Source organism: Spermophilus citellus (assembly GCF_964194105.1).
Source record: "Spermophilus citellus genome assembly, chromosome: 2".
NCBI classification, from domain to species: Eukaryota; Metazoa; Chordata; class Mammalia; order Rodentia; family Sciuridae; genus Spermophilus; species Spermophilus citellus.
The window spans coordinates 37,816,214-37,824,716 of NC_138183.1; positions in this window are offsets into that span (position 1 = coordinate 37,816,214).

Below are 8,503 nucleotides of genomic sequence, written 5' to 3' on the forward strand. Positions count from 1 at the left end.
GCAAGAGACCTCAGCAGTCAGCTCTGGCGGGAGCGGCAGTTCCACGCTGCGGGTCCCGCCCCACCTCTGATTCCCTCGGGCTGACTGTAGCACTCTCGGGAGAGCTGGGAGGGGCCCTTAAGTTTTCCCCGATGTGTGGAGAGGGAAAGCTAGGGGGTTAAACACCTGTAGCAGCAGGCTTCAATGAAGTTATCTCCTCCGCCGCAGCCCTGCAACGCCAGCCCTCCGCCACAGTGGTGTCCCCCGCAAACGGCGACAGTTCGCCTCCCCCTGCTGGGCGACCAACGCAACGGCGGGTCCCCACTGTCTCTCCCAAGCCCCGCCTGGAACCTGCGGCCACTACCCACGAAGGCCCGGCAGGCATCCACCTCCGTAGGATGGGAAGGGCTGACCAGCCGCCGCAGCTGGATGGATTAATGCAGAGTCACAGCTGTCTGTCTCAGCTTTTCAGACACGGCGGCGCGGGGCGCGGGGCACGGAGAGGCTTACTCACTTCCCGCCGCCATCTTCCTCTTCTCGCTATCTCGGGATGATGGCGGGGCTCTCCCTCCGCTCCCTCTGGTGTGTCTCAGCCTCGGGCTCCCATGCCTCTCTCCGCCGGCCTCCACTGCCAGCGCTGCCCCGGTCGCTCTCTCCGCCCCCGGCCTTCCCGGCTTCTGGCCGCACCGCAGCCGTGTCTCTCCGGCTTGCGGCTCCGGCGGCGCCCGGGGCCGGGGAGGCGACAGCCCCTATCCGGCAAGTACCGCAGTCCCCGGGCCCCGAGTCCCGGCGGCCACAAACTGACACTTTTAATAAACCTACCAATTCCCGGCAGGACCCCCTTCACGGAATTTTGCTAGAAGTTCCTCAGTAGGTAGACTGCCACTGTTCCAAAGGGTCTTTCTGATCCCGTTACTGTGGAGACATTAGAATCGCTGCTTCCTCGTCGGTGGCCATCTCCTGCATTGCTCAGAACTTGATATTTCAATACCTCTGTTCAAGGCCCAAGCTCAGGACCAGAATGCATTTGTATCCATTCAAAGATAACATCACAGGACTCTTTGGATATGTAAAGGTAGTCACAGAGCTAAGAGGGGTGGGGGATGAAAAACTAAATATTTCTGAATAAGAAAGTGAGGGGAATTGGTTCTGTGAAGCCTACAGTGAAGGCTCTTATAGGAAAAAGAATGAGCAATACAGTGAGATGACTGAAAGGAGAAAATATGTAATATTCAGATTTCAGTTTTCATTTGCTTGCTTTAATGTCATAAATACCATTTGTTCTGCCAAAACTTTCAGCAAAGTCTGTGATTGTTATGGTTTAGATATGAGGTATCCCCCAAAAGTTTATGTGTGAAATAATGCAAGAAGGTTCAGTAGCAAAATGATTAGATTATGACAGCTTTGACCTTATTAGCTTTGATTGATATGGATTAACTGGGTGGTAAGTGTAGGCAGGTAGGGGGTGGCTGAAGAAGGTAGGTCACTAAGGGCGTGTCTTTGGGGTTTATATTTTGTCCCTCGTGAGCAGAGCTATGGAATTGGCTGATGATGAATTAAAACTCTGAAACCATGAGCCAAAATAAACTTTTACTTCCCTATATTGTTCTTATCAGGTCTTTTGTGCACAGTGATGAATAAGCTGACTAAAACAGTGACATATTTTAAATACTGGTGTGAATAAGCCTGTGTTTGTGTAGTATGTGGTGGGGAGTGAGGAAAGGAAAGGGAGAGGGACGAAAAGAAGGGGGAGGTCAAAAAATCAGGATGATCGCCTAGACTGAACTGAAGTAATGACAGACCAGGTAAAATGAAGAGATTGAACCAGTAATTGATACCAATTTGGAGGAAGCAGAAACTGTGAACCAGAGGAAGCTTTTTAAAAATTAATAGAAATAAAAATGCTACCCTACCTCAAATTTCCAGGAAGACTGGGAAGGATGTAGGGTTCCCACTGCATAAGACATAGATTCAAACTAATTCTATTTTACCTCACAGGATGAGTACTTCAACTGACATCTGGGGCACCAATGTACCATATGTATTCTATGCTCTGTGTGCTGCTTCGGAACCTAGTAGAGGATGGTAAGAGAGATGTTTGATAATGAAAATATAAGACAAGAAAAGAAACAAGGGAGGAACAGAAGATCTTAATTGACCTATTTGGAGGTGAGTCACTCAAGGACAGGTTTTCGTGTCTTATTTCATATTTACTTTAGCTTAATACTACAGATAGCAGATACTCCAAAAACTTAAAACTACTGAGAGAGAGAGTGAGTTTCAAAAATTTCAAAGAGGATGCGGCTCAAGTGGTAGCGCGCTCGCCTGGCATGCGTGCGGCCCGGGTTCGATCCTCAGCACCACATACCAACAAAGATGTTGTGCCTGCTGATAACTAAAAAATAAATATTAAAATTCTCTCTCTCTCTACCTTTCTCTCTCTACCTCTCAAAATAAATAAATAAATAAATAAAAACAAAATAAAAACAAAAATTTCAAAGAAAAAATTGGGAAGAAGAAGGAATGGAAAAGAGGAAAGTAGATAGCATTGGAATACCACAAACCACTTCTGGTTTTTAAATAACTTTCCATTTTTTAAAAATGATGGTGTCTCAAACATCGAATATTTAAGTTTGAATCACAGCAGTTAGTGAACGTTTCTAAGGAAAGGATGGGTGGGACCTTAATGGATGGGATTTAGATGCTTTGGGAGTTTTAAATGGGATGAAAGGTTAACATTTAAAAGACAATGTCTCATTGTGTTCATTACTTCCCAGATCCTAAACCAAATACATTAAAGCTTGTTTATTTTCTTACATTTACATTTTAATTGTTGTTATTTTGTTCTTTGTGTATATGATGCTGGGAATATGCTAGGCAAGTGTTCCTGCTGTGTAAAGACCCTTACATCCAAATTTTTAAAAATATTTCTTTATGTCATTTGGCAAAATCTTAACAAAATCTTGGCAAAAGTATAACCTTTTCCTTTAGATTATCTCTCTTCCCTTTTTGTCCTTGGAAGAAATCAATAAAGGAACACAAAATTCCTCTGAAAAGGGAGAGAACTGTTTGCTTTTCTTATCCCCCATCAATCCTTAAATACAGCTAGGTACATCACTGTCCAGTTGGTTCCACATTCCAGTACCCCCTCTTTTGTGCTATTGGTCCTTTTCACCTACTATCAATCATCTTCTTAGGGTAACCAATCCATTCTGGTTTGTCTAGGACCTTCCTGGTTTTAGCACTGAAATGTCTAGAGCCCAAGGAAGTCCCTCACTCCTGGAGAAGCAAGGACATTGCCACCTTCTTGCTCTGCTCATTAATACTTACCTCCTTTAAAAACATAGAAACATTGTTTGATATTTTGAAAGAACAGCGAAGAGGGCTGTATAGATAAAGGCTAGTAGTGAGAGAGTAATAAAATTTGTTGTCAGGGAATTTGAATGGGGGCAGAAAATGTTGGCCCTTATAGGCCATTATTCTGAATGATGTGGAAAAGTCATTGGAGTGTTTTAAGCAAAGGAGTGCTCAGATCTACTTACAATGATCACTTGGACCACTGTGTTGAGAACAAAGTGTAGTGAAAAGCAGGGAAACCAGTTGATGGTTGTTACAATAATCCAAGCAAGTTATGACAGCAGTTTGGACCAAGATGGGAGCACAAGAGGGAGTGAGAAGTGGTCAGATTCTGAATATAGTCTGCAGGTAGAGTCAGTAGCATTTGCTGGATTGAAAATAGAATGTAAAAGAAATGTAGTAGTCAAAATGGACACCAAGGTTTTTTTTCTTTAGTGCCTGGAAAGATAAAGGTGTTTGTTTTTGGGGTTTTTTTTTTTTTGGTACTGGGGATTGAACTCTTATTGAAATGATGAAAGAAGGAGGCTTACGGGGTGAAAATAAGAAGTTAGGTTTTGATGGTGTTAAGTTCAAGCTGCCTTTAAACATTTTGGATGGAAGACAGTTGGATATACCAATTTAGTGTTCTGGGGAGAGGTTCAACTTGAAGATAGGAAGTGGGAAGTCATAAGTGCACAGATGGTTCTTGGAACTTTGGAAGTGAATGAGATGAGTAGGGAAAATAGAGCATAGTCCTTGAAGAAGAAGGAAAGCTGCTGGAAGATTGAGTAAGATAAGGGCAGAAACCAGTAAGATGAAGGTCATTAATGACTTTGATAAAGCTAATTGCAGTGCATTGAATAGAAAGTAGAGACAGTGAGACTAAATTATAACCACCCTCTTCTAACAATTGAGAAAACATGCATTAAAGGTACTTATCTAACCCTCTTAATGGAAACATGAGGAATATATCAATATCATCTCCCCAAGGGCAGTTTTTTAATTTACTCAAAAACATTTCAGGTATAAAAGACTCTACTTTTATACCTGAAATGTTTTTATACCTGAAATGTTTTTGAGTAAATTAAAAAACACATTTGTATATAGGAACACAGTTTAAAGCCTTTAAATAATCTCTCTCAATGTCCCTAACTGTGGCCTTGGCACAAATTCCCAACAAAAGCCAGTACAACAAGCAAAGCATTTGAAGACATTTTACCTTTTTGTCTCAATTTCCATGGTTACTTCAAGTTCATTAAGACAGTCTTCTCCTCCCTGTTTCTATGACAATGCATTTTCCTTCCACTACCTCTTTGACTATTTTGCAGTATGATGCAGTAGAGTTATAATGACCTAAATTTAAACCCCAGAATCAATACTTATCAAATGTATGGCCTATGGCTAATGAGATAATTGCTCTGAATTTAGTCTCCTCACCTCTGACATGCTTTACACATGATAGGTTCTCTTACCCCAAAGCATTGCTTGTATCGGTCTGTTTATGCTTTCCCTGAGTGGTGATCTTATAATGTTTCTTCTCTTCTAAAGCCCTGACTCCTAAAACTCTATCTCTATTCTTTTTTTAAATATATTTTTAGTTGTTGATAGACCTTTTTATTTATTTATATGTGGTGCTAAGACTTGAACCCAGTGCCTCACACATGCCAGGCAAGTGTGCTACCGCTGAACTCCAGCCCTTGTCCTTTATCTCTATTCTGAATATGAATTCAAGAATGAACTTTTGGAATTCCCTCTTAGCTCACTAGCATCTTAAAATAAACATGTTCCAAAATGACATTCATCACTTTCCCTGATCTTAAATATTTTGTTCCTCTGATTCACTATATGTAATGTGTTCATGAAATCCAGGCATCACCTTTAGTTCCTCCTCTGGTCGTCTGCCAAGACTCATATATCCCACCTGAGGGTCCCTTGAAGCTATTACTGCCTTTCTATTCCAGTAAATATTGTCGCAGATTTTTAATATTTTCCCCTGGATCCCATATCTTGCTATTTGCTTCCAATTGTTATAATCTATCCACTGTAGCCCTAAATCAGACCACTGATGGTGTCACTTTATCAATCGACTCAAAAACCTTCAATGGCTCCCTATGGGTTACTGAACAAAGCCTCACATCCAAGATGCTCCGATTTGAACCCAAACTACTCTTTTATCTTTCTCTCCCATTACTTACCTTGGTTAAAACTAGCCTATAGAATGGAACCACCATTTGACCCAGCTATTCCCCTTCTCGGACTATACCCAAAAGACCTAAAAAGAGCATACTACAGGGACACAGCTACATCAATGTTCATAGCAGCACAATTCACGATAGCTAGACTGTGGAACCAACCTAGATGCCCTTCAATAGATGAATGGATAAAAAAATGTGGCATTTATACACAATGGAATATTATGCAGCACTAAAAAATAACAAGATCATGGCATTTGCAGGGAAATGGATGGCATTAGAGCAGATTATGCTAAGTGAAGTTAGCCAATCCCTAAAAGACAAATGCCCAATGTCTTCTCTGATATAAGGGAGGTGCTCAAAACAGAGTAGGGAGGAAGAGCATGAGAAGAAGATTACCACTAGACAAGGAAGAGAGGTGGGAGGGAATGGGAGGGAGAAGGGGAATTGCACGGAAGATAGAAAGAGACCCTCACTGTTACACAAAATACATATATGATGGTGTGAGGGGGAAGGGGAAAAAAGAGAGAGAGAAAAGTGTCACAGCAGATTGGGTAGAGAGAGGTGAGGGGAGGGGAGGGAAGGGGAGGGGGATAGGGAGGGCAGCAGAATACAACTGACACTAGTATTGCTGTATGTATATACATGGCTGTATAACCAATGTGATCCTGTAATCTGTACACGTGGAAAAATGAGAATTTATACCCTATTTGAATCAAATGTATGATATGTTCAGATCATTGTATTGTCTTGAGCAACTAATAAAAAAAAAACTAGCCTATGTGCCACTGTTCATACCATCCCTTCCAAAGATCCCTCCTCTAGCTCCGTCAAAATCTTCCAGGGTAGGGGTTGTGGCTCCATGGGAGAGTGCTTGTCTGGCACATATGAACACTGGGTTCAATCCTCAGCACCACATAAAAATAAATAAATAAATAAATAAATAAATAAATAAATAAATAAATAAAAGTATTTTTTAAAAGTCCTCCAGGGTTAACAAAAGCCAGTGTAAATTCCATGAACTTTGCAATGGAGTTTCTCTGCTCTAACATACAGAAAAATCTGCCCACTCTTAACTCCCACAACTTTATTGGTTTATTCTCTCAAAAGTAGTCATATTTTTTTCCTCAAAATTATTTTTTGAATTTAATCTCTTCTATCATATTAGTGAATGGGACCATTTCTAATTCATTTCTGTGTCAACCAAAGCCACGGCACAGGGCCTGACTTCTAAGTGATAGGCTGAAAAAAAAAAAGTTGAATCAAGAATGAAGACAAGCAATAGATAATATGTTAAAAAATATAACCCAAAGAAAACTTTTCTAAAAATTACTTGTTACAAGCTGTCTCCTGCTGATAACTTTAACAATTACTATAGAGAATACAAACATTATCTGGCGATGTTTAGAATCAGCTCTGGAATCTGCACATCTCTCAACTGAAATCAATCCAAAGGCACATTTCCCTCACTGTCCTACTTAATAAGATATAAATGTGGCAACCATGAAGTCAGGTGCATGTGACTTAACAAAATCCAGCATCTTAAACTATAAGGGAATTTCTGGGCTCTACATATCAATTATTTACCTGTGGCCTAAGCTCTACTAATCTATTTCACTCCAGCAGGCAGCACATTTCTGATGTTATCAGGCCAATAAACTGTGGGAGCTTAAGTCACACCAGGCTGAGGATCCTTGTTCCCATATGTCCCCAGGAAACCTTGGCTTTGAGACCAAACTGGGGATATCCCTGCAATGCACTGTTAGCTGGAGTTGTCAGGTAGTTTGTTCTTATATCATATGGAGATAGGATATAAGGGGAGTCACAGAGGAACAGACTGAACATGTCTTAATTAAACTAAGCCCCAAGTAAACAGAATTGCTTTACATTCCCACCAAGAATGTCTGAGCTGGGAGTCATCCTGGATCTTGGATTGCCTCTTAGGGTCACTCTGATACTGGAAATTGTGGAATTTCAAAATTGGAAGGGCACTGGGAGATATCTAGTCCAACATTCTACCCAGAGTAGTCTTTCTTATGTTCAGCCATCTTGGTGCCCTTGCTTAAATAATTGTAGTAAAGAAATCACTGTCTCTCAAGATAGCTTTTCCATTTTCACACAGCTCTATTCATAAATCCCTTATTTTATTCAATATCTCTTGACTCCTATAAACCCGGAAGCCTACAAGAGTCAACAGTAGAGCCTGCTCAAGTTGTATTTTGATTTCTCTCTAGCTGGTAAGCACTGAGATAAACAAGAACTCATCCCTTCAAGCATGCAACTTTGGATAGTTCCATCTAGCTATCATTACCTTCCATCAGATAACAATGTGGTCACTGAATTAGGTGCTGGATTCAAGGCTCCTGGACCCTAAAATCTGGCTGATCTATTTTCTTACTATATGGTGGTAGCCAATAAAATTAATTATGAACACTTTTCTTTTTTCTCAGCACCAATCTCTGAAATTTTAAAGATTTTAAAAAATTTTAAATTTTAAGGCAAGCTTTCCGACTTGCCCTAATTCTCAAATACATGCCATTCTGATGTTACATAAACTCAATCTCTTTTAGGAATTTCTTTGCTCCAGTGTATCTCTCAGGAATTTCCAATAACCTTTCTGGCATTCGCTCTCTGTTTTTTAATTCAAGCCCAATAAATACAAATTACAGTAGTTTATCCAGACTAATGCTGTCTAAAGCAAGAGTAACAAGTCTTGCACATCACAGTTCTTGCAATAAATCAAGCACGTGGCAGCTCTTCTGAAACTCTAATCTCACAGAGAATCCTGACGCTCCCTGAATTGAACCCTTGATGAACTTCTTCTGAGTCACACTTAGTAGTCAGTTGTATTATTGGTCCTAATGTGGTGCTTGATAGTCAGGCTATAGGATCAAAAAAAAAAAAGGCACAAAGAAATTTGAAATAGAAACTTTACACTCACAGAGACATGTCCTTGAAAGGAAGTTAACAAGAACTGACATTAATGTCAATGGAAA